Consider the following 26,095-nt stretch of genomic DNA (forward strand, 5'->3'; position numbering starts at 1 on the left):
GGATCTGGCAGCTGTGGCTTATGGAGGAAATGGACTAATCAGGTGTGGATGCAGGGGAGGGAGCAACTGGGGCTCTTTCTGAGCTGCAGCTTGTCTGCTGCAAACTCTACCCTTCCTTTCCCTCCCAGATATTTCATGTTATTTGAAAACCCTGCTGGGAAAGAGAAAGCAGGCTCAAAAAAGAGACTATGTCCACAAAACCCCAGATGTATGGTGTCACGGAGCGTGGAGGAGTCAGGGCATTGCACCCCCCCCCCCCCCCCCCGCGATTCACTGCGACTCTCCACCAGCAAGTAAAACAGAAGGTTTATTAGATGACAGGAACTCAGTCCAAAACAGAACTTGTAGGTACAGACAACAGGACCCTCTCAGTCAGGTCCATCTTGGGGCATAGGGAGCCCAGACCCTGGTGCTGGGCCTCCCTCCATTTCCGCAGTCAGCTCCAAACTGAAACCCCCTCCAGCAGTCTCCCCCAGCCACACACCCCAGCTCCTCCTCCAGCCTTTGTCCAGTTTCCCAGGGCAGAAGGTGTCACCTGGCCCCAACCCCCTCCTGGGTTCAGGTTACATGCTCAGGTATCATCCCTCAAGTGAAGTCACTCCCTTATATCCCAGCACCATCTAGTATTGATGCAGACAGTGAGCCAGTAAAACTCCCATGCAATATTACCAGGTTAATATTCCCTACTCCGTTACATCTGGTAACCCGTCTAAGGGCCATAGATGGAATAACAACTTTGATTGAAGATAGCTGGGACTCAGGTTTATGTGACCTTCCCTTTTGTGCAGACTAGTTCACTAAATGAACTAACATTCCAGTCAAGGATGCCCCCCCCCCCCCCAGTTAGATGGGCCCTGAACTAAGTAGAACCATCCGCAGACAGAGATTGTGTAAGGTTTGCCAGCATTAACTGATACCTTTATGCTCAGACTCCTCTTAGCTCATGTAAAAATTATTTTTACAAACCTTCTATTGCTATCTTATGCAATTTTTATTTATTTCTTGCTGCAACAATTTGGGGTGGGAGGGATAGCTTAGTGGTTTGAGCATTGGCCTGCTAAACCCAGGGTTGTGAGTTCAATCCTTGAGGGGGCCATTTAGGGATCTGGAGTGCAAAAAAAAAAGGGACAGTACTTGGTCCTGCTGTAAAGGTAGGGGACTGGATTCCATGACCTTTCAAGGTCCCTTCCAGCTCTATGAGATAGGTATATCTCCATATTAAAAAAAAACAATGTCTTCTACTCTAGGAAGACAATGCCTAAATTAAAAATAACTATTTAAAATCGACCGAGCGGCTAGGCAGCAGTTCTGCAGAAAAGGACCTAGGGGTTATAGTGGATGAGAAGCTGGATATGAGTCAACAGTGTGCCGTTGTTGCCAAGAAGGCTAATGGCATTTTGGGCTGTATAAGTAGGGGCATTGCCAGCAGATCGAGGAATGTGATCTGTCCCCTCTATTCACCATTGGTGAGGCCTCATCTGGAGTTGTGTGTCCAGTTTTGGGCCCCACCCTACTAGAAGGATGTGGAAAAATTGGAAAGAGTCCAGCAGAGGGCAACAAAAATGATTAGGGGGCTGGAGCACATGACTTATGACGAGAGGCTGAGGGAACTGGGATTTAGTCTGCAGAAGAGAAGAATGAGGGGGGATTTGATAGCTGCTTTCAACTACCTGAAAGGGGGTTCCAAAGAGGACGGATCTAGACTGTTTTCAGATGACAGAATCATAGAATCATAGAGTCATAGAATATCAGGGTTGGAAGGGACCCCAGAAGGTCATCTAGTCCAACCCCCTGCTCAAAGCAGGACCAGTTCCCAGTTAAATCATCCCAGCCAGGGCTTTGTCAAGCCTGACCTTAAAAACCTCTAAGGAAGGAGATTCTACCACCTCCCTAGGTAACGCATTCCAGTGTTTCACCACCCTCTTAGTGAAAAAGTTTTTCCTAATATCCAATCTAAACCTCCCCCACTGCAACTTGAGAGCATTACTCCTCGTTCTGTCATCTGCTACCATTGAGAACAGTCTAGAGCCATCCTCTTTGGAACCCCCTTTCAGGTAGTTGAAAGCAGCTATCAAATCCCCCCTCATTCTTCTCTTCTGCAGGCTAAACAATCCCAGCTCCCTCAGCCTCTCCTCATAACTCATGTGTTCCAGTCCCCTAATCATTTTTGTTGCCCTTCGCTGGACTCTCTCCAATTTATCCACATCCTTGTTGAAGTGTGGGGCCCAAAACTGGACACAGTACTCCAGATGAGGCCTCACCAATGTCGAATAGAGGGGAACAATCACGTCCCTCGATCTGCTCGCTATGCCCCTACTTATACATCCCAAAATGCCATTGGCCTTCTTGGCAACAAGGGCACACTGCTGACTCATATCCAGCTTCTAGTCCACTGTCACCCCTAGGTCCTTTTCCGCAGAACTGCTGCCTAGCCATTCGGTCCCTAGTCTGTAGCTGTGCATTGGGTTCTTCCGTCCTAAGTGCAGGACCCTGCACTTATCCTTATTGAACCTCATCAGATTCCTTTTGGCCCAATCCTCCAATTTGTCTAGGTCTTTCTGTATCCTATCCCTCCCCTCCAGCGTATCTACCACTCCTCCCAGTTTAGTATCATCCGCAAATTTGCTGAGAGTGCAATCCACACCATCCTCCAGATCATTTATGAAGATATTGAACAAAACTGGCCCCAGGACCGACCCTTGGGGTACTCCACTTGATACTGGCTGCCAACTAGATATGGAGCCATTGATCACTACCCGTTGAGCCCGACAATCTAGCCAGCTTTCTACCCACCTTGTAGTGCATTCATCCAGCCCATACTTCCTTAACTTGCTGACAAGAATACTGTGGGAGACCGTGTCAAAAGCTTTGCTAAAGTCAAGAAACAATACATCCACTGCTTTCCCTTCATCCACAGAACCAGTAATCTCATCATAAAAGGCGATTAGATTAGTTAGGCATGACCTTCCCTTGGTGAATCCATGCTGGCTGTTCCTGATCACTTTCCTCTCATGCAAGTGCTTCAGGATTGATTCTTTGAGGACCTGCTCCATGATTTTTCCAGGGACTGAAGTGAGGCTGACTGGCCTGTAGTTCCCAGGATCCTCCTTCTTCCCTTTTTTAAAGATTGGCTCTACATTAGCCTTTTTCCAGTCATCCGGGACTTCCCCGGTTCGCCACGAGTTTTCAAAGATAATGGCCAATGGCTCTGCAATCACAGCCGCCAATTCCTTCAGCACTCTTGGATGCAACTCGTCCGGCCCCATGGACTTGTGCACGTCCAGCTTTTCTAAATAGTCCCTAACCACCTCTATCTCCACAGAGGGCTGGCCATCTCTTCCCCATTTTGTGATGCCCAGCGCAGCAGTCTGGGAGCTGACCTTATTAGTGAAAACAGAGGCAAAAAAAGCATTGAGTACATTAGCTTTTTCCACATCCTCTGTCACTAGGTTGCCTCCCTCATTCAGTAAGGGGCCCACACATTCCTTGGCTTTCTTCTTGTTGCCAACATACCTGAAGAAACCCTTCTTGTTACTCTTAACATCTCTGGCTAGCTGCAGCTCCAGGTGCGATTTGGCCCTCCTGATAACATTCCTACATGTCCGAGCAATATTTTTATACTCTTCCCTGGTCATATGTCCAACCTTCCACTTCTTGTAAGCTTCTTTTTTATGTTTAAGATCCGCTAGGATTTCACCATTAAGCCAAGCTGGTCGCCTGCCATATTTACTATTCTTTCGACTCATCGGGAGGTTTTGTCCCTGTAACCTCAACAGGGATTCCTTGAAATACAGCCAGCTCTCCTGGACTCCTTTCCCCTTCAAATTAGTCCCCCAGGGGATCCTGGCCATCCGTTCCCTGAGGGAGTCGAAGTCTGCTTTCCTGAAGTCCAGGGTCCGTATCCTGCTGCTTACCTTTCTTCCCTGCGTCAGGATCCTGAACTCAACCAACTCATGGTCACTGCCTCCCAGATTCCCATCCACTTTTGCTTCCCCCACTAATTCTACCCGGTTTGTGAGCAGCAGGTCAAGAAAAGCGCCCCCCCTAGTTGGCTCCTCTAGCACTTGCGCCAGGAAATTGTCCCCTACGCTTTCCAAAAACTTCCTGGATTGTCTATGCACCGCTGTATTGCTCTCCCAGCAGATATCAGGAAAATTAAAGTCACCCATGAGAATCAGGGCATGCGATCTAGTAGCTTCCGCGAGCTGCCGGAAGAAAGCCTCATCTACCTCATCCCCCTGGTCCGGTGGTCTATAGCAGACTCCCACCACTACATCACTCTTGTTGCACACACTTCTAAACTTAATCCAGAGACACTCCAGACAATCCAGAGAAGGAGGAGTAATGGTCTCAAGTTGCAGTGGGGGAGGGTTAGGTTGGATATTAGGAAAATCTTTTTCACTAGGAGGGTGGTGAAGCGCTGGAATGGGTTACCTGGGGAGGTGGTGGAATCTCCTTCCTTAGAGGTTTTTATGGCCCTGCTTGACAAAGCCCTGGCTGGGATGATTTAGTTGGGAACTGGCCTGCTTTGAGCAGGGAGTTGGACTAGATGACCTCCTGAGGTCCTTTCCAACCCTGATATTCTATGAAATCAGGAGATACCATCTAGAAAAACTTGAAAAATTTAAGACTCCAGAAATATTTTGGAAAGTTCTTTCATCTGTGTTATATAGGAAGTCAGACTAAATCACAATCATCCCTTCTGGCCTTGGAATCTGTGAATCTATTTGCTAAAACTGACAAGAAATTATGAACTCTATAGTTTACCTATATCTTGTACTCTCTCTTGTAGACACAAAGCAGTGTAGCAAAAGTGAAAATTCATATTCCAGTCTACCTTTATTTCCCTACACAAAGATCTTTTCCCTCTACCAGAAGCAGCTAAAACTTTCACATATCAAGAATGCATAGCAGCTGTCAAGAAGATTGAAGAAAAAGATCACAGTAAGAACAAACTAGAGGTCCAGGAGAAAGAAGTTTCGCTTTGCAGATTGAAACACAACGCACAGGCAACCTATGGAACTCATTGCCAGGGAATGTTGTGATGGCCAAAAGTATAATCGGGTTCAAAAAGAATTAGCCAAGATGATCAAGGATGCAAGCCCATGCTCTGGATGTCCCTAAACCTCTGTCTGCCAGAAGCTGGGCCTGGATGAGAGGAGACAGATCACTTGGTAATTGCCCTGTTCTGTCAATTCCCTCTGAAGCATCTGGCACTGGGCATTTTCGGAAGATAGGATACTGGACTAGATGGACCACTGGTCTGAGCCAGTCTGGCCATTCTTATGTTCTTATGAAAGAACCCTAAATGAAGCCTGATCATCATTACCTTAAATATTACAATGAGGAATCATGGCACTAAAAATCAAATTATTTAAATTATTTTTTTTATTTTAATTGTTCTGGTAGTGTTCTTTGTTCTGAGCTCCACTGAAGTATGTAGCCACAGAGTTTGAAAACTGTACTCATTTACTCACCACTAGCAATTAGAAAACTTACCATGGGAATTGGGGAGCCTAAATCATCAATTTCCACAAAATCTGAGCTCTCTCAAAAAACTGTCTTAGTCCATATATGAACTGAACATAAATTGATGTGTTCTCTTTTCTGCATGCAATTCCAGCGTCTCCACAGCTGCTCACAGATTAGCCAAGCAACAGCAGTGTGAAACTAACAATATGACAAACCATCCAGAACCCTGTGGGCAGCAATTAAACTCATGATTCATTTCAGTTTCATGAATCTTTTTAGGAATTATTAACAACAGTAGAGGCAAAGAGAGGAGATACTCATAAGTGATCAACTCATACTCATTAGTGATCAACAGCTCAATGCCTAGCTGGCAGCTGGTATCAAGCAGAGTGTCCCAGGGGTCGGTCCTGGGGACGGTTTTGTTCAACATCTTTATTAATGATCTGGATGATGGGATGAATTGCACCCTCAGCAAGTTTGCAGATGACACTAAACTGCGGGGAGAGGTAGATAAGCTGGATGGTAGGGATAGGGTCCAGAGTGACCTAGACAAATTGGAGGACTAGGCCAAAAGAAATCTGATGAGGTTCAACAAGGACAAGTGCAGAGTCCTGCACTTAGGAAGGAAGAATCCCATTCATTCCTACAGGCTGGGGACTGACTGGCTAAGCAGCAGTTCTGCAGAAAAGGACCTGGGGATTACAGTGTACGAGAAGCTGGATATGAGCCAGCAGTGTGCCCTCGTTGCCAAGAAGGCCAACGGCATATTGGGTTGTATTAGTTGGAGCATTGCCAGCAGATCGAGGGAAGTGATTATTTCCCTCTATTCGGCAATGGTGAGGCCAACCTGGAGTATTGTGTCCAGTTTCGGTCCCCCCACTACAGAAGAGATGTGGACAAATTGGAGAGAGTCCAGCAGAGGGCAACGAAAATGATTAGGGGGCTGGGGCACATGACTTATGAGGAGAGGCTGAGGGAACTGGGGTTATTTAGTCTGCAGAAGAGAAGAGCGAGGGGAGATTTGATAGCAGCCTTCAACTACCTGAAAGGGAGTTCCCAAAGAGGATGGAGCTAGGCTGTTCTCAGTGGTGGCAGATGACAGAACAAGAAGCAATCATCTCAAGTTGCAGTGGGGGAGGTCTAGGTTGGATATTAGGAAACACTATTTCACTAGGAGGGTGGTGAAGCACTGGAATGGGTTACCTAGGGAGGTGGTGGAATCTCCATCAGAGGTTTTTAAGGCCCGGCTTGACAAAGCCCTGGCTGCAATGATTTAGTTGGTGTTGGCCCTGCTTTGAGCAGGGGCTTGGACTAGATGACTTCCTGAGGTCTCTTCCAACCCTAATATTCTATGATTCTAAGAGAGATGAACCCACAAAAGAAGAAGGAAAAGGAAAAATAGAAAAGAGCTCTACCTACCCTGTAGCAGCCAGGAGGCTCTGGAAAGGGAAGAGGAGTAAAAATTTAGAAGAGGGTGGAGCTTTAAGTTTATCGGAGACCTACAAGCTGAAACTAACATGAAAGTTGGAGACTTCAAGCAGGGGATAGAGACAGCACCCTGGTAGAAATCCAGCACTTCCAAATTACCAGAAGCTGGAAGTGCCAGGGGGACTGGAATTTTTATCAAGACATTACATTTCTCTAGTGTGGGCTCCCCCACCCTCTGTCTCTAATCTACTTCTGGCTAACAAGTGTCTAGTAAAATAATGTTAAGACCTCACAAAGCCTGTTGGCAATCTAGATTTAGGTGGAATTGGAAGAGCCTATTCCCAGAAAGAAGCAAGAATCTGCTAAGTACCATACTGTCTGAAATTTAGTTATCTGCTAAACTCTCAGCCCACGGCTGTACTTATCCAACCCTCAGGACAGAGTCCAATTCTGCAAAATGCAAGCTTTGTAAAAACAAACAAACAACAAAAAAGCAAAACAGAAATAGGGTTGTGATTGCAAACATAGCCTTCCATAAGAGAACTGATATAGACTGAAACAGCTCTAAGATGTGTTGACTGTTCCAATGGATCAAATCAATGATTAACTGTAATCTGACAACACTAAGGGCTAGATTTTTTTTAAAAGGTTAAAGCAAATTCCCATGCGCAAAGTCCAAACAAAGACACAAACATTAGTAATTCTAGAATTATCCGTCTTCTCTCTGTCCCACACTCAATGCTGTGAAATACCATAAAGTGTAATTTCCATTAAAAAGTCTTTATTATACTCTTTAGCTTCATGGAAATCTTGCGACTGACACAAGTAGAACATTGCTATGAATCAAGGACAACATAATGCTCTTGTAGCTTCACCCCATAGTCTGTAATTAATGGCCTTGGTTACATGGAGGTTTTATCTGCAAAGCGTTAATGCACAATATACAAACCACACCAATACTGTGAACACAGGACAGCTGTGACCTCTTTCAGTTCACATCATTTTGTACACACGGCAGGGTCTTGCTGCATACTGAGCGTGTGGTGTGCTTTGAAGGTACCCCATGGCCCTTTGTGTCATTGTTGAGCAGTGCTAATTCTGAGATTTCTCCCACTCCATGCTGTGGGCTACACAGCAGAAGCCATTGGAATTCTGGTCAAATTAAAAAAAATCCCATGATTCTGCTTTCCCCCTCTCTTATTTCCTCTCTTTTGGGGCATGCTAGCACCATTTTAGAATTGCTGTTGGCCAGCACAGAGCCAACAACGCTATACTGCTATACTGGCAACTATGAATATGCAACGGCTCTCTGGGTTGTATTCCAGATCTCAAAAAAGTTTGGCTTCAGTTTTGGACTTCACCCATCACACCACTAAGCAGATTATGTGGCTACAGTAGAGGCTCCTCCAGCAGCAGCAGCAGCTTCAGCAGTGGTGGAGGAAGGAGGATGGGAACACCGCTAAGCAACTGCTCCTACAGAAGCTGCTCCTAGAGCAGCTTCACACAATGTAGTGCCATTTCTGGGCTCAGAATACCAATGATGACTGGTGAGAAGGTATTGTTCTAGAGATGTTGGAAGACCAGCAATGATGGAAAAAACAAACACACAAACAAAAAACCTCAGGATGCCAAACGCAATCTTTTTTGAGATCTGTGCTGAACCAGCCCTGTAGCTGCAGCGGCAGCATACTAACATGCAATGCCCCATAACCATTGAGAAGTGGGTTGCCATTGCCATCTGGAAGCTGGCAACCCCCGAAAGTTACCAGTCCTTAGCCAACCTATTTGGCACAGGAAGGTCGACTGTTTTGGCCACTGACATCTAGATGTGCACTGCCATGCATAAGGTACTGTTGCACCAGGTTATAAAGTTTGGTAATGCTCAGGAGATTAATGATGGCTTTGTTCACATGGGGTTCGGAAAATGCATTGAGCAATTGATGGCACCCACGTGCCTATCATTTGCTCCCTGAACTAGGGGGCTCACAGTTTATAAACAGAAAGCAGTATTTCTCCATGGTGCTCCAAGGGCTGGTGGACCACTGTGGCAAGTTTACAAACAAACACAGGGAGGTCTGGAAAGGTCCATGATGGTAAGATCTTTGAGAACTCGGCTCTAATTATCTTAATGAATAAAGCACAGTTTGCCCCCACAATCACTATGGACATTAATGGTATGGAGACTACTCTAGTTATCCTGGGGGGACCTGGTTTATTCTCTGCTGCCCTGGTTAATTAAGCCATTCACAGACCACTTGGACGGAAGGAAGCAAAGAACTGTAACTATCACCTTAGTAATTGCAGTGACAGTAAAGTACGCATTTGGTCATCTGAAAGAAAGGTGGCGCTGTTTATGGACTATGGTGGAAGATTCAGAAAAAAAAACTTGCCTAGGATTAAAGCTGTATGTGGTATTTTGCATTTATAATAATAAGGGGTAAAGTCTTAGGGCTCGTCTTCACTGCGGGCTAAATCACTGCTGCAATCAATGCAGCAGCGTCAATTTAGTGGATCATTGGTGAAGACGCGCTAAGTCTACGGGAGAGCGTCTCTTACCGACATAGCACGGTGTAGACACCACGGTAAGTTGATGCAAATTACAAATATTATAAAATTGCAAGGAATCTAATCAGATATTCCATGCAAGATATCTGTGAAAATGTTATGATTTGCCAAGTATGATTAGGGTTGCCAGGTGTCCAGTTTTCGATCAGAACACCCTGTTGAAAAGGGACCTTCGCAGCTTCAGTCAGCACTGCTAACTGGGCCATTAAAAGTCCAGTTTGTCCAGAGCTGGCAGGATCCCTACCCAGTTCCGCGTGGCTCCCAGGAAGCTGCTGTCATGTTCCTCCAGCTCCCAGGCATAGAGGTGGCCATGGGGGCTTCATGAACTGCCTCTGCCCTGAGCACCAGCTCCACAGCGCCCATTGGCTGGGAACCGCAGCCAGTGGGAGCTGCAGGGGAGGCACCTGCAGGCAGGTGTAATGTGCAGAGCCGCCTGGCCTTGCCACCGCCTAGGAGCCGGAGAAACATGCTGGCAGCTTCCCGGGATCCGCCTGAGGTAAGTGCTATCTGGAGCCTGCACCCTGAACCACCTCCCGCACCCTAACCTTCTGCCCCAGCCCTGAGCCCCCTCCCGCACCCAAACTCCCTCCTGGAACCCGCAGCCCCTCCTGCAGCCAAACTCTCTCCCAGAACCCACATTCCCCCCCACACACTCCGAACCCCTCAACCCCAGCCTGAAGCCCCCTCCCGCACCCTGAACCCCTCATTTCTGGCCCCACCCTGGAGCCCACACCCCCAGCCTTGAGCCCTCACCCCCTCCCACACTCCCACCCCTTGACACAGCCCAAAGCCCCCTTCTCACACTCTGAACCCTTGACCACAGCCCAGTGCTCGGAGCCCCCTTCTTCACCCCAAGCCCCTCATCCCTGGTCGCACCCCAAGACAGAGCCCTCAAACCCTCCTGCACCCCAATCCCCTGCCTCAGCCCAGTGAAATTGAGGGAGGGAGGGAGGGTGGGGGAAGAACAAGCAATGGAGGGAGAAGGAATGGAGTGAGCAGCGGCAGGGCCACTGATAAGGGGTGGGGCATTGGCCTCAGGGAAGGCGCGCTGAAGGGGCGGTTTTGTGCTATCAGAAAGTTGGCAACCCTAAGTATGGTGGTATCACCTTTGTATTGTGAGTTATAGATTTGTATGTATAGGGTCATCAGCTGTACAATGAACCCACTGAAAGGAGCCAGGGGATACACCTGATGAGTCAGCAAGACATGTAGGGGCATGACCCTGGACAGAACTCTTAAGATTTTTCCATGCCATGTGCCGGGCACCTTGTGTTTGGGACAAAGGAAGTACAAGCTGCATGGCAAAAAAATATAAAGGGCAGCTACATCATCTCCATTTTGTCTTAATTCCTGCTTCTTACATCTGGAGTAACTTTGCTACAAACTGAAGCTCTGAAAAAAAGGACTGAATGACCTATCCAAGCTTTGGATGTGTTCCAGAGGGGCTTTCAAGCTGCAAACTCACCAATACTGCTAAGAACCTGATATATGAACTCTGAAATCTCCGTATGTATCTGAGGGCTTTATCATTTAACAACTCGCTTCTTGTTCTTTCCTTTTTCCTTGTAATAAACCTTTAATTTTAGGCACTAAAGGATTGGCTGGCAGCATGGTATTTTCGGTAAGATCCAAACTAATACTGAATTGGTAACGTGATCCTTTAGGGTCAGAAGAACATTTTGTATAGTGAGTGGAATTTTTAAATAACTTCTAACTGTACTGGACCAGAACTGGAAGGCAATAAAGGGGGCTGTGAGATTTCTTTTTCAGCTTCTCCATAATCAGTGTGGGAGACGAGAAGCACAGTTTGTGACTGGTTGGTGAGTTTAACTTCAGTGCTACCCACAAGTTTTTGGAGCACCTGCTCTCCCTTTTGGAGCCTGCCCTCACCTTAGCATTTTTAGAGAGGGCTGCCCAAGGCATCCACCGTACCACACACCCATAAGAGAGATGTGGCATGTTGCGGCACTCCTCTTCATATAGCATGTAAAACTGGGATAACCGTCTTAACTGGATTTACATCGCTATATTAGATATTATACTTTTTATTTCCCCCACTTTAGGGTATTGTAGCTCAAGCACTGGTAGAGTTCCACCCCAATCCATAAACTATCAAAGCATTCTTAAAAAGTAAAAAGCATCCATCTTCATTTGAAGCAGAGGACAGGACAGAACAGAACCCCTCCATCATCAAAGAATTTCAGGATAAATTAACTCTGATAACACTGTGTCACCTCTAAAGCAGCAGCAATACTATACTGATGCAACATGCCCCTGTGTATATAATCACACCTCGTGACACATATACCTAACACAAACAATGGAGACTAAGCAAGTGCGAGTCTGAATGTATTTCTGGATGCCAAAAGGTTAGGTTGTATGCAGGAAGTGACTAGGACAATGCTTTCACTTGGAGGGAATAAGAATTAATGCAAGTCTGCTATTTTGTCCCAACCAGCTGAAATTTAGAGGTGGCTTAAGTACATGAGTCTAATTAAATGATGGACCAAGCATACATTATGCTCTATGGTAAAGATTTGATTGTTATCAGTAAATGTTCTTTAACCTCACACACACAAACCAAACCAATGAAAAATATTTCCATGGATGATAACTGAAATGTACAGATAGGCAAAGTATGAAAAATGCTGCTTGAAAACTTTAAGGATATTTACTCTGTATATTTTGACATGGGTTGTAGACAATTTGTGTTTTAATGGTTACAAAGCTTTAACTTTTTTAATCTCAACATCTACTGTCATGAAATATTTGTCTGATCCCCCCATCAAAAATTTCTCTCAACTGTGAATATTTAAAATTGATAATTGAAAAAATGTTTAAGAATAAATTCGGCCAAGACTACTTATGGTCTGCAAAGATTAGCCTTTTGTAAAGCCTGCTTACTTAGAGTATGTATTCACCCAAGAGACAGAATGAGTACGAAGGTTCCAGTAGTCTTGCAAGTTAATATTTACAAGAGAGAACATAACTGCAAGCATCACTAGTGAGAAACAAGAGGATGCTTGCTGGCATTGCACACAGGATGAGTTCAAGGTCTGGTGTAAGGATTTTATTAGATCAGTTCACTTAAGCATTTTATTATTTATTTCAGTAGCATCCACCATTTGCTAGGCACTGTCCATACACACAGGAAAACTAAACTCTTGGAGGGAGAGATTATTTAAAATGACATGCATCATATGAAAGATGAGGAGAAGTGTTTTTAATGCATACAAAATGTAGAAAAAACAAAAACTGCACACCCAACTACTTCCCTACTCTATACATTAATGAATTTTGTCAATTTCTTGTAGGCATCAGTGAAGAAGCAAGTCTTGATGATGGATTTGAAGGGACGAAGGTAGGGTTTAAAAGATACTCCTGGAGGGCATTCTGCACTGATGTGGGGTCACAGAATTCATGTGGCCCACATTTTTCTGTGCCCTGAGCAGAAAAATGCAAAAAAAAAAATTTGGGGGAAAACACGCCACTTCCCCCACAGCCAGGCACCGTCAGGGAAGGGGGCAGGGCTGTGCGCACATGTGTGCCAATGACTTACTCCTGAGGGGATTCCAAGGGACTGCATGCCCGCAGCAGAAAACGTCCCCCACCCCCGCACGTTTCCTGCTTTTCTGTGCAGAAAACAACAGGCAAGCCCGGGAAGGGGCGTGGGAACGACACACCGTGTGTGCAGTTTTTTTTTTGGGGGGGGGGGGGATTGCCCCCCAAACAGAGGCAAGGCATGTGGGGACACACAGGGTTATGTACCACTGCCTTCCCACCCCACCCCGCTCATTTCTGCAAATGCAGAGCTGCCCAACTCGGAGGCTGCATCTAGTCTTGGGCTCTGCAGTTGAACGCAGCCTCTTTGGTCCTAGTTCCAGTTGTGCTCCCCTTCTGTGTTCTGGGAGCCTATTTTCTGTGGAACAGTGAGTTCCTGTGGTAGGGCTGGGTAAGCGGGGTAGGGGAAATGAGGGAAGGGGGGCTGAAGGGAAGTGAAAAGTGGGAGTGAGAAGAGGGGGATGGAGAAGAAAAGGGGATAGGGGAATCATGGGGGGGGAAGCGAGATCCCAGCATGTGGCATCCCCTCGGCAGCAGCTGGGGCTCCCTCATTAAGCAGGCCCATTGAACCGTCAGCCAACAAGCCCTATCCCCCTATACCTACATAAATCATGGAGCAGGTCCTCAAGGAATCAATTCTGAAGCACTTAGAGGAGAGGAAAGTGATCAGGAACAGTCAGCATGGATTCACCAAGGGCAAGTCATGCCTGACTAATCTAATTGCCTTCTATGACGAGATAACTGGTTCTGTGGATGAAGGGAAAGAAGTGGACGTGTTGTTCCTTGACTTTAGCAAAGCTTTCGACACCGTCTCCCACAGTATTCTTGCCAGCAAGTTAAAGAAGTATGGGTTGGTTGGATGAATGGACTATAAGGTGGATAGAAAGCTGGCTAGATTGTCGGGCTCAACGGGTAGTGATCAACGGCTCCATGTCTAGTTGGCAGCCGGTATCAAGTGGAGTGCCCCAGGGGTCGGTCCTGGGGCTGGTTTTGTTCAATATCTTTATAAATGATCTGGAGGATGGTATGGATTGCACCCTCAGCAACTTTGTAGATGACACTAAACTGGGAAGAGAGGTAGATATGCTGGAGGGAAGGGATAGGATACAGAGGGACCCAGACAAATTGGAGGACTGGGCCAAAAGAAATCTGATGAGGTTCAACAAGGACAAGGGCAGAGTCCTGCACCTAGGACGGAAGAATCCAATGCACCGCTACAGACTAGGGACCGAATGGCTAGGCAGCAGTTCTGCGGAAAAGGACCTAGGGGTGACAGTGGACGAGAAGCTGGATATGAGTCAACAGTGTGCCCTTGTTGCCAAGAAGGCTAATGGCATTTTGGGCTGTATAAGTAGGGGCATTGCCAGCAGATCGAGGGACGTGATCGTTCCCCTCTATTCGACATTGGTCAGGCTTGACAAAGCCCTGGCTGGGATGATTTAATTGGGGATTGGTCCTGCTTTGAGCAGGGGGTTGGACTAAATGACCTCCTGAGGTCTCTTCCAACCCTGACATTCTATGACCTGGACCCCTCTGACAAGCCCCCCACACCCAGACCCCCACCTCACTGAGCCCCAAGCAGCTGCACCTGAACCCCCACCCCATCAAGCCCTACTCCCCCAGCACCCAGATCCCCCCGCCAAGACCCATCTCCCCACACCCAGACCCCCCCGCTGAGCCCAACCACCATCATCTGGATCCCCTGCAGAGTCCCATTGCCCCTGCACCTGGAACCCCCCAATGAGCCTCTGTGCATCCAGATCTCCCACTGAGCTGCCCACACCCAGATTGCCCCACACAGAAACCTCTCACCCCACACCTGGATCCCCCCACACTAAGTCCCTCTACACTTGGATCCTGCTGGGTTTAGCCTGCTTACTGCCCACACCTGGTGCACCTGGCACAGAGGGGAGGGGCCCTGGGGTGTTTCTGGGGCAGGCCCAGCCCTTGCACTGTGTCAGGGTCAGGTGCAGCTTCACTACTGAGTCCCTGTACTGCGGGAGGTGGGGGCTTCAGGGTGATCTCCCATCTCAATGCAGCCAGTGGCCTCTGCTCCCCACTACCATGCTGGAGCCACATTTATTTACGGACAAATAAAATTTGCAGAATTTTAAAATATTGTGTGCATGATTTTTAATTTTTTGGCACATGATTCCCTCAGGAGTAAAAAGAGGAGAATGCAGCAGCCCTCCTGGATCAATTCAAGGAAACATTCTACATAGGGGGCTGCAGGAAAGATATGAAGACAGTTGTGGAAGAATATTACAAGTGGGCATTAAGGCAAGTATCATGGATAGAATGAAGTCCTTTTCCCTCTTCAGCAAACTTTCCCTTTTCTGAGGGCTATTTTGTGTTTGACAGAGAGGCTGGTTCTCTCTAGGCCACTGTTCCTAGTCCTAATTATTCTATTATGCTCAGATATAATGGCTGCCAGAGAAAGTCCCATCTTATTATTTACACAGAAAAAAGAAACCCACTGACCACACACCCTAGTTGTCACCTGCCTCCCCACACTGGAACCCATATGGGGTATCATCAAATAATTACAACCCATATTTGATGGGAGCCAGATCTCGAATGAAATCTTTCATAAATCCCCTCTTCTGGCCTTCAAACAACCCCCTCAACCTCACCAAGCTCATCATCAGAAGCAAGCTCGCGACAAACCAGGACACTCCAACTCAAAGTGGCACCAGGCCCTTGCAGAACAACAGATGCAAAACCTGCAGACATATCTCCACTGTTACAATGATTAATACCTGCCACAACACACCGTTCAAGATTCATGGGTCCGACACACACTTATCACAACATGTGGTACTGCGTCAAATGCCCCAACAACTATATGGGAAAAACCAGACAATCACTGCACTCTTAACGAACTCACACAGAAAAATGACAGAAGACAAAAACACCGTATCACCCATGGGAGAACACTTTATACAAAGTCATCATGCCATAACTGATCTCTTAGTACTTGCTCCCAAAGGAAACCTGCAAACACTTGAAAGGTGAGCTTGGGAACTTAAATTCATAAATTTACTTGATACCAAAACCCATGAACTTTATAGGGAAGCTGGTTTTATGACTCGTTACAATTTGTAACACAGCACACTGCCTGTGACTCTTAATTGCCCACTGCAAACCCTTTATGAATAACAAGCTAATCCCCAACTGCCCATTTCATTTCAAGTGACCAACTTCAACATGTTACCCCTTCTGCTTAACAATCTGTCCTAACTTGTATTTAGCTCAGACTCTGCTTCCTTCCCCAGATCTGATGAAGATCTCTGTGTAGATTGAAAGCTCGTAATTTCCAGCAACAGAAATTAGTTCAATAAGAGATATTACCTCACCTTCACACTATTACCTTCAGACACATTTATGCTAACTTTCGTTATATTCTCTCAAATATTATATTCTAAGTGTTTTCTCCAAAAGTTGTTTGATAACAGTATTTTATAAGTTAACTTAAAATGTATGCAACAAATCACTATACTTAAGAAAAAAAAAGAAAAGCAAACGATACTGAACTCTTGTGGAATTGTTTATGCAAAGTCTCATATTTGTTTGTTAAAAGTAGTAGTCACTCATTTTTTAAACGGCTTCTGTGCACACTCTGCATAGAGGCCAACAAAATTAATCCTTCCTTATTCCTGATGGGGCCTTGAGAATGTCTCTCTCCATCCCCCAAAAGCCCCATATTCTGTAATCACCTTCCTTCCGGTTAGGGACAAGACTCCCTTTGCAATCTGTCAACACCGCTCCTTTGCTACCCAAAAGGTTTACATAGATTCATAGATATTTAGGTCAGAAGGGACCATTATGATCATCTAGTCTGACCTCCTGCACAATGCAGGCCACAGAATTTCACCCACCACTCCTAAAAAAGACCTCACACCTATATCTGTGCTATTGAAGTCCTCAAATTGTAGTTTGAAGACCTCAAGGAGCAGAGAATCCTCCAGCAAGTGACCCGTGCCCCATGCTACAGAGGAAGGCGAAAAACCTCCAGGGCCTTCCAATCTGCCCTGGAGGAAAATTCCTTCCCGACCCCAAATATGGCGATCAGCTAAACCCTGAGCATATGGGCAAGATTCATCAGCCAGATACTACAGAAAATTCTTTCCCGGGTAACTTGGATCTTACCCCATCTAAAAACCCATCACAATCTATTGGGCCTATTTACCATGAATATTTAATTACCAAAACCATGTTATCCCATCATACCATCTCCTCCATAAACTTATCGAGTTTAATCTTAAAGCAAGATAGATCTTTTGCCCCCACTACTTCCCTCGGAAGGCTATTCCAAAACTTCACTCCTCTGATGGTTAGAAACCTTCGTCTAATTTCTAATCTAAATTTCCTAGTGGCCAGTTTATATCCATTTGTTCTTGTGTCCACATTGGTACTGAGTTTAAATAATTCCTCTCCCTCTCTGGTATTTATCCCTCTGATATATTTATAGAGAGTAATCATATCTCCCCTCAACCTTCTTTTAGTTAGGCTAAACAAGCCAAGCTCCCTGAGTCTCCTTTCATAAGACAAGTTTTCCATTCCTCAGATCATCCTAGTAGCCCTTCTCTGTACCTGTTCCAGTTTGAATTCATCCTTCTTAAACATGGGAGACCAGAACTGCACACAGTATTCCAGGTGAGGTCTCACCAGTGCCTTATATAACGGTACTAAAACCTCCTTATCCCTACTGGAAATACCTCTCCTGATGCATCCCAAGACGACATTAGCTTTTTTCACAGCCATATCACATTGGCAGCTCATAGTCATCCTATGATCAACCAATACTCCAAGGTCCTTTTCCTCCTCCGTTACTTCTAGTTGATGCGTCCCTAGCTTATAACTAAAATTCTTGTTATTAATCCCTAAATGCATGACCTTACACTTCTCACTATTAAATTTCATCCTATTCCTATTACTCCAGTTTACAAGGTCATCCAGATCCTCCTGTAGGGTATCCCTGTCCTTCTCTAAATTAGCAATACCTCCCAGCTTTGTATCATCTGCAAACTTTATTAGCACACTCCCACTTTTTGTGCCCAGGTCAGTAATAAAAAGATTAAATAAGATTGGTCCCAAAACTGATCCTTGAGGAACTCCACTGGTAACCTCCCTCCAACTTGACAGTTCACCTTTCAGTAGGACCCGTTGTAGTCTCCCCTTTAACCAATTCCCTATCCACCTTTCAATTTTCCTATTGATGCCCATCTTATCCAATTTAACTAATAATTCCCCATGTGGCACAGTATCAAACGCCTTACTAAAATCTAAGTAAATTAGATCCACTGCGTTTCCTTTATCTAAAAAATCTGTTACTCTCTCAAAGAAGGAGATCAGGTTGGTTTGGCACGATCTACCTTTTGTAAAACCATGTTGTATTTTGTCCCATTTACCATTGACTTCAATGTCCTTAACTACCTTCTCCTTCAAAATTTTTTCCAAGACCTTGCATACTACAGATGTCAAACTAACAGGCCTATAATTACTTGGATCACTTTTTTTCCCTTTCTTAAAAATGGGAACTATGTTAGCAATTCTCCAATCATACGGTACAACCCCTGAGTTTACAGATTCATTAAAAATTCTTGCTAATGGGCTTGCAATTTCTTGTGCCAATTCTTTTAATATTCTTGGATGAAGATTATCTGGGCCCCCCGATTTAGTCCCATTAAGCTGTTTGAGTTTCACTTCTACCTCAAATATGGTGATGTCTACCTCCATATCCTCATTCCCATTTATCATGCTACCATTATCCCTAAGATCCTCTTTAGTCTTATTAAAGACTGAGGCAAAGTATTTGTTTAGATATTGGGCCATGCCTAGATTATCCTTGACCTCCACTCCATCCTCAGTTTTTAGCGGTCCCACTTCTTCTTTCTTTGTTTTCTTCCTATTTATATGACTATAGAACCTTTTACTATTGGTTTTAATTCCCTTTGCAAGGTCCAACTCTACTTGACTTTTAGCCTGTCTCACTTTATCCCTACATATTCTGACCTCAATAAGGTAGCTTTCCTTACTGATCCCTCCCTTCTTCCACTCCCTATATGATTTCTGCTTTTTCTTAATTACCTCTCTAAGATGCTTGCTCATCCAGCTTGGTCTACAACTCCTGCCTATGAATTTTTTCCCCTTTCTTGGGATGCAGGCTTCCGATAGCTTCTGCAGCTTTAATTTAAAATAATCCCAGGCCTCCTCTACCTTTAAACCCATAAATTCTTCAGTCCAATCCACTTCCCTAACTAATTTCCTTAATTTTTGAAAGTCAGCCCTTTTGAAATCAAAAACCCTAGTTGCAGATTTATTTTTGTTAATCCTTCCATTCAATTTGAACTGAATTAGCTCATGATCACTTGAGCCAAGATTATCCCCTACAACCATTTCCTCTATGAGATCCTCATTACTCACCAAGACCAAATCTAAAATGGCATCCCCTCTAGTCGGTTCAGCAACTACTTGTTGAAGGAATCCATCAGCTATCGCATCTAGGAAAATCTGAGCCCTATTATTATTACTAGCACTCGTCCTCCAGTCTATATCTGGGAAGTTAAAGTCTCCCATGATCACACAGTTTCCATTAGTATTTACTTTATTAAAAACATTAAAAAGGGCTCTATCCATATCCAAATTAGATCCCGGCGGTCTATAGCACACCCCAAGCACTATCCCAGGGGAGGCTCTAATAGTTTTCTTCCCCAATTTAATTATTGCCCAGACAGACTCAGTCATATCCATTTCATCGCTTCTTATTTCTTTACATTCTATCTCATCATTGATATAGAGTGCTACTCCACCACCTTTACCTTTATTTCGGTCTTTCCTAAACAGCACATACCCTTCAATACCTGTAGCCCAGTCATGACTACTATTCCACCAGGTCTCTGTTATACCTATAATATCTGGTTTCACTTCCTGCACCAGTAACTCTAGTTCCTCCATTTTGTTACCTAGGCTCCTTGCATTAGTGTACAAACATCTTAATTTTTGCTGTTTGGCCTCACTCACATTCTGTACCCTATTAGGCACGGTTATTTTACTACCAGTATAACCTATTAGACTTGTATCTACACTGCCCTTCCTCCTACCTACAGCTGTATCCACTCTTACTTCATTTTCTTTCCACTCTATGCTAAATTCTGGCGTGGAGATTACCTGGACATCTCCCAACCATCTCCCCCAAATTCCTAGTTTAAAGCTCTCTTAATCAGTTGTGCCAGCCTCCATCCTAGAAGTCTATTTCCTTCCCTACTCAGATGAAGTCCATCCCGAGAGAACTGTCCTCTATCCATGAATGCCTCCCAATGGCCATACATCCCAAAGCCCTCCTTATAGCACCACTGCCTAAGCCATCTATTGATAGTCATAATCTTGTCACACCTTTGTTGCCCTTCTCTAGGAACAGGCAGAATCCCACTAAAGATCACCTGAGCCTCAATTTCCTTAAGCGTCCTCCCCAGCCTAGCATAGTCTCCCTTAATACTTTCCAGCGAGAATCTAGCCGTATCATTTGTTCCCACATGAAGGATAATTAGGGGATTCTTTCCTGCTCCCTTTAGAATCCTTTTTAACCTCAGGTCTACATCCCGTATCTTAGCACCTGGAAGACAGCACACCCTCCTATTTTCTGGATCAGCTCTGGTTACAGGCCTATCTATTCTTCTCAGTAAAGAGTCCCCAATCACATAGACCTGCCTTTTCCTAGTGACGGTGCTATTCTCCAGTCTATCCCCTGTTCCCTCTGGCTGCAAGTTTTTTCCATTCCCATTCTCCCTTGTAATCCTTTTTAACTCATCCTGTATCCTCCTGGGGCTCATATTTGGTGTAATCTCCATTAACTCTTCCCCTTTTCCTATAGGACTAACCGCTCTTCTCTTCTTCCTTGCCCTGTCACCTTCAGTGACTACCTGCTGAGCCCCTTCTTCATTTTCCAACTCTGCAAACCTATTCTGAAGCTCTATTTCTCCTTCACTAGCCCGTCTTTTCCTCTGCCTAGTTCTTTTAGTCACATGCTTCCACTGACCACTTTCCTCACCCAGTCTCCCCTCAGAATTCCCTAGTCCTGCTTCCATCTGCAAGTCTGAGCTTTTCCCTTCAGATACCTCATGTCTTTGCTCCATAATCTGCTCAAACCCCTTCCTAAACTCTACCAGACTTTCCACCTGCATCTCCAAACCTCTGATCTTTTCCTCCATCAGCTCTATCAGACGGCATTTCATGCAGACAAAACTCTTACCAGGTACCCCCTCCAGGATCATGTACATACCACAGCTTCCACATCCAGTCATCTTCATTGTGTCATCTGCTACATGGGTCACTCCCACTGCCACCTCTGAATCTGTCATAGCCTTCCCACCTAAATCCTGTTAATCTGGGAAACACAAATCACACCAAAACACCACCACCCACAGCAAAACCAAACCCCACACAAGCACCACAAGACAAACTCCCCTTTCAAACTCCCACTCAAACTCCCCTGTTTACAGCTCTGTTTGCTAGCTCCTGTGCCGCTACAGCTGTCTGTGAGTAGGGCCGTACCAAATTCAGGCCATGAAAAATGTGTCACGAACCATGAAATCAGGTCTCCCCCTATGAAATTTGGTCTTTTTGCATGTGTGTTTTTACCCTATATTATACAGATGTCACGGGGGAAACCAGAGTTTATCAAATTGGGTGTCCTGACCCAAAAGGGAGTTTCAGGGGGGTTGTAAAGTTATTTTAGGGGAGGTCGCAGAATTGCTACCCTTACTTCTGTGCTGCCTTCAGAGCTGAGCAGCTGGAGAGTGGCGGCTGCTGGCTGGGCGTCCAGTTCTGGAGGGAGCACCCTACCAGCAGCAGCGCAGAAGTAAGGGTAGCAATACCATCCCATCCCACCCTTACTTCTGTGCTGCCACCTTCAGAGCTGGGCGGCCAGAGAATGACGGCTGCTGCCTGAGGGCCAAGTTCTGCAGGCAGCAGCGCAGAACTAAGGTTGATAACATCATACCATGCCATTCTTACTTCTGCGCTGCTGCTGGCAGCGGCTCTGCCTTCAGAGCTGGGCTCTGCCTCTGCTCTCCAACTGCCCGGCTCTGAAGGCAGTGCCACTACAGCAGCGGCACGGAAGTAAGGGTAGCAATATCGTGAGCCCCATACAATAACCTTGCGTCCCCCCGCACAACTGACTTTTGGGTCAGCACCATGAAATTTCAGATTTAAATAGCCGAAATCATGAAATTTACTATTTTAAAAATCCTATGACCATGAAATTGTCCAAAATGAACTGTGAATTTGGTAGGGCCCTATACATGAGACACTTCCTTCCTCAACCCTGTGGGTCTCAGAAGAAAGAGGCAGAGTGACTAATGTGTAGGCCTGCTGCAAGGTAGTGCAGAGCTCTTCCACTATGCTGCTATACTATCAACAAACAAACTTTAATAAGCCAGTCTACATTGTAAAATTATCTGAGCAGATCATTTTATACAATATTCTTGCCTTAGAGAGAGACAGTTTAACACCCCACAGCTGTGCAGGAACTTTACAACCCCATTCTAATATAGATCCAAGCAGGGATCAAAGGTTTCTGTAACTAGAAGTTAGAAAAAAAAAGTCTGGTAAATATAAAAATGAATTTAAATACAATGTACAGGCTGTTTCCTTAGCACCAAACATGCTTACTATAATCAAGCCTTCATCACCAAGGGGTAAGAGTGACAATGGAGGATACTCTCTCTTCTTAGTTCCATCTGGGGTATCCATTTCTCTTTACATGCACATTGCATCTTAGAATTCTGCTGCAGTAAGCTGTTTTGATAGAACAAACCAAATGCATTCCCCATAGTTGCGAAGTTAAATACAACCACTTCTCATTGCACAGACAAGGCCCCTAGCACATAAAAGCCATTTGCAAGATACACCTTTAGCAAAGGGAAAACTGAACAACTTTATTTATGCTATCACCAAGATTTTAACTGAGCACCAGCTCAGATTACAAGACTAGTCAGAATACATAAAATAAAATTCTTCCTACCTTGTTTCCGCCTGCATAGTAGTAGCCAGAGGCTCTCTCTCTACTTGGCTTTAAAAATCATGCTCAACCACTGTTAAAACATGACCAGAAAGGTTTCCAATTGCAATTTGGTCAACGAGTGTATATGGTGCAAAATATGTCAGAACAACCAAGCTCTTGTGTAGCTGCTGAATATTATGAAAACTATTCTAACAGTTTGTTCCTGACTACAGCTTCCAGACAATCTTTGGTAGAATTGTTTGCACGATCTTATTACTGAAATTGTACATAAGGATAGTTTTTAAACTTAGTTATAAGGTTATTGTAGTCAGAGTTAGAGATGGCATAGTCTAGTGGACCGAGCAGAGGACTGGAATTCAAGAATACTGACTTCTGATACAAGTTCTCACAAGGACTCCCTCTGTGGCCTAGGGAAGGTCATAACCTCTCTAACATCTGTGAAATGGTGATAGTACTTACATCACAGCAGTGTCATGATAATTCACCTTTGTACACTGCTAAGCATTATTTCATGTATAAGAACATTTGTTCTGGCATCCCATCAGTTTCAACATTTTTAGAGCCAAGTACATGTATAGTCACCTCACAGGTTTCAGAGTAACAGCCGTGTTAGTCTATTCGCAAAAAGAAAAGGAGTACTTGTGGCACCTTAGAGACTAACCAATTTATTTGAGTATAAGCTTTCGTATGATAATGTATGATAATCAAGGTGGGCCATTTCCAGCACAAATCCAGGGTTAAACACACTGTAAGGAGAGTGATCACTTTAGATAAGCTATTACCAACAGGAGAGTGGGGAGGGTGGGGGGGTGGGGAGAGAAAACCTGGATTTGTGCTGGAAATGGCCCAACTTGATTATCATACACATTGTAAGGTGATCACTTTAGATAAGCTATTACCAGCAGGAGAGTGGGGTGGGGGGAGAGAAAACCTTTTGTAGTGGTAAACACCCATTTTTTCATGCTTTGTGTGTATAAAAAGATCTTCTATACTTTCCACAGTATGCATCCGATGAAGTGAGCTGTAGCTCACAAAAGCTTATGCTCAGATAAATTGGTTAGTCTCTAAGGTGCCACAAGTACTCCTTTTCTTTTTAGTCACCTCACATTTACACAGTGTCTTTTCAAAGCAATTTGTAGAGTCCTTCAGATTAACCAGGCTCTCTCTGGTGGGATTTCAAAAAACAACTGGGCGAGGCAATTAAAACACGTCATCTGTTAAAAATGGACTTCATTATGTTATCCTGTTCACATTTCTGCTAAACCATGTGAGCAATTCTCTGTGTGCCTTTACAGAGTATAATCTGAACAGTACTGAACTTTCATCTGGACCATTGGTTATTCCACATGAAAAACATATACACAGACAAAAATCTCCTGAAGATCATTTATATTTCAGTAGTGTCTAGAAAACCCAACCAAGGTAACAGGATTTTTTTGCTAGGTGCTGTATATAAACAGGCTCCTGCAACTAGATCTGTGCAGATCTTTATGCCCATGTAGAGTCTAACTGACTTCAGTGAGACCCTCCCCACATGTAAGTAGCGTCCACCCATGCAGATCCAACCGCAGAACAGGACCACAGAAACATAATCCTTACCCCAAAGAGTTTACAATCTAAATTAAGACCAGAGGCAACTAGTTAGAAAAAGAATAGGAGGAAGGAGGATGTGGACAAAAGTAATAAGATTACTCTGTTATAAGAAGTCAATGTTCACAATTTGATTCTATTAAACAATTTGGCTTTTTGTGTGTGTTTAAGAAGTTTAAACCTCTGCCTATTCTGTTTTTTAAAACAAAACCATCAACTTGTTAGTTTTGTTTTCTCGTATGACCAAGAAGGGTCCAAGATAATAATGATAGTCACTGACACGTCCACTGTAACGGTGACATTTTACTACCCCTAATACTAATACATGTATTATTATTTTCCTAGCCACTGATCATCAATAAGTTCCATCCCATAAAACATCACTCATCAGAAGGCAGTAGTTCGCTGTTAATAAGGACTTGTCAAATTTCCAACTTCTTACAAATTATTGGATTTCTTCAGCTATTTCCCACCACATCTTGGAGCCCTGAAAGTTAACATTTTTTCCCACTTTTTTCTCCTCTATCAGACACATGCACACTGGCTTATTTTATACAGGGTTGCTCATAAGTGCCAGGCTTCTGGTTCAAGAGAAAAAAAGCATGAGGCATCATCAGGATGAACAAACAAAATGGATAAAGATATTCAGCAGTAGCCTAGTGGTAAAGTTGGATACACCATGTAAAATGCCTGGGTTAGATTCTTATTCTTACAATAAAGAGTCTTGTGTTGTACAGCAATGAGCCATGTGACAAAATTCCTGAAGTCTTGTCTACACTAAGAAAAAATATCAGACTAATAAGGTAATTAACCACTGGTGCACAACGGAAACTGTGAACAGACATACTTTTCAACACCACATTGATACCTTCATACCCAAACATCCATATTCCTCCACTCAGCCCTTCCCAAAAGGCCCTCTACAAAGGATCAGCTGCAGAGTAGAGAAACCCTTCATGAGAAACTGCGATCTGAATGTCCCTTTTTAAAAACCAGGACACTGTTAAAATAAGTGCCTCTACTACTTGCAACCACCTTATAGGGAGAAAACTATTTCTCAAGAAGTTAGAGCCCAAACAATTTGCAGCTTTATAGGTCAAGACCGAAACCATTTGTAAGAACATAGGAACTGCCACACAAGATCAGACCAGTGATCCAACTAGTCCAATATTCTGTCTCTAACAGTGGGCCAGGACCAGACGATTTATAGAAGTTTTAAGAAACAATAACGGACAGTTAACGCATGACTTATGCCGTCCAGCATGAGTTCTCTCTCATATATTTAACACATCTAATGTAATTGTAGTTGACGTTATAAGAATGTCTAATCCTTTTTGGAACTATAAGTTATCTGCCTCAATGATATCTGGTGGCAATCAGTTCCACAGGATAGTTAGGATTTGTTTAAATAAATATTCCCTTTAATCAGTTTCAAACGTGTTGTTTTTAAATTTC

At 44.5% G+C, this 26,095-nt stretch overlaps 1 protein-coding gene across 17 annotated transcripts in view; it reads right to left on the minus strand.

The window, feature by feature from the left end:
- Positions 1–26,095, minus strand: part of ADD1 (adducin 1) — a 136,130-nt gene that overhangs the window by 85,731 nt on the left and 24,304 nt on the right. The window contains exon 1 of one of the 17 annotated variants that reach the window (XM_073342666.2): positions 21,308–21,871. The exons of the other annotated variants lie outside the window; for them this stretch is intronic. The gene's annotated coding sequence lies outside the window, so the exon portion shown is untranslated. Of the gene's footprint in view, positions 1–21,307; positions 21,872–26,095 lie in introns of those variants that run through there. 17 annotated transcript variants of the gene reach the window in all.

Source organism: Lepidochelys kempii, chromosome 4 (assembly GCF_965140285.1).
Source record: "Lepidochelys kempii isolate rLepKem1 chromosome 4, rLepKem1.hap1, whole genome shotgun sequence".
Taxonomy (NCBI): domain Eukaryota; kingdom Metazoa; phylum Chordata; order Testudines; family Cheloniidae; genus Lepidochelys; species Lepidochelys kempii.